Here is a 1,362-nt window from a genome sequence, read left to right on the forward strand (position 1 = left end):
TCTCTCTCTCAATCTCTCTCTCTCAATCTCTCTCTCTCAATCTCTCTCTCTCAATCTCTCTCGCTCAATCTCTCTCTCTCTCTCTCTCTCTCTCTCTCTCTCTCTCTCTCTCTCTCTCTCTCTCTCTCTCTCTCTCTCTCTCTCTCTCTCTCTCTCCCTTTCTCTCTCTCTCTCTCTCTCTATCAGTCAGACCGAATGAAATAACGGAACTCATTGCTAAAATTTTCCTCTCTTCCAGGTACGTTGGCCATCAGACGACCCGACCGAACGACCGATTGAACGACCACTCGCTCGTCTCGGGAAGTCGTGGTCAGTGACGCACGCGCAAACTGTGAGGGGATTTGTGATGATGATGGTGGTGATGGTGGTGATGAGGATGGTTTTAGCGTCGATATGGTGTAGTAGATATGGGGGAGGGTGGGAAAGGGGTGGGTGGGTTTGGGGGGAGTGGGGTTGAGGTGGGTGGGAGGGGGGATGGGGTGGGAGGGAAAAGGGATGGGGTGGGGTGGGAGAGAGAAAGAAAGAAAGAAGGATCGGGGTTTCCAGAGGGAAGCGAGCATCGGCCACCACCGCCTCCGCGTCCACCACCTCCGCCATCAGCACCGCCTCAAGGGCTCCTTCGTAAACGTAGTTCCGGAATCTCCCGCGGTTGATTAATCCTTTCCGCGAGGGTCGGGCGCCGTGGCGGGTGGATGGACCGGAGAGAGAGAGGAAGGGGGGGGGGGTGAAGGAGGGTGGAGGGAGAGGGGGGGGTGTAGGGGGTGGTGGAAAGGGGGGATGGGATTCGTCCTTCCTACTTCCTACTTAGATGTTTGGATGACTATTTTTTTGGTTGGGGGGATATTATAATTATCACTTATTTCTCTCTCTGTGTCTGTTTCTCTCCCTCTCCCCCTGTCTGTGTCTCTCACTTTCTCCCTATATCTCTCTGTGTCTCTCTCTTTATCCCTCTCCTCTTCTTGCTCTCTCCTTTCGTCTCCCTTCTTGTCTTCTCTCCCTATTCTGTCTGTCTCTCTTCTTCTCTTTTTTGTCTCTCTCTCTCTCCCTCTTTCTGTCTCTCTCTCTCTCCCTCTTTCTGTCTCTCTCTCTCTCCCTCTCTCTCCCTCTCTCTCCCACTCTCTCTCTCTCTCCCACTCTCTCTCTCTCAATCTCTCTCTCTCAATCTCTCTCTCTCAATCTCTCTCTCTCAATCTCTCTCGCTCAATCTCTCTCTCTCTCTCTCTCTCTCTCTCTCTCTCTCTCTCTCCTCTCTCTCTCGCTCTCTTCCCTCTTCGCACTCTCTCTCTCTCTCCCTTTCTCTCTCTCTCTCTCTCTCTATCAGTCAGACCGAATGAAATAACGTAACTCATTGCCTTTTCCTCT

This window comes from Penaeus japonicus, unplaced genomic scaffold (assembly GCF_977035675.1).
Source record: "Penaeus japonicus unplaced genomic scaffold, GWHDUDI00000001_assembly GWHDUDI00000042, whole genome shotgun sequence".
Lineage (NCBI taxonomy): Eukaryota > Metazoa > Arthropoda > Malacostraca > Decapoda > Penaeidae > Penaeus > Penaeus japonicus.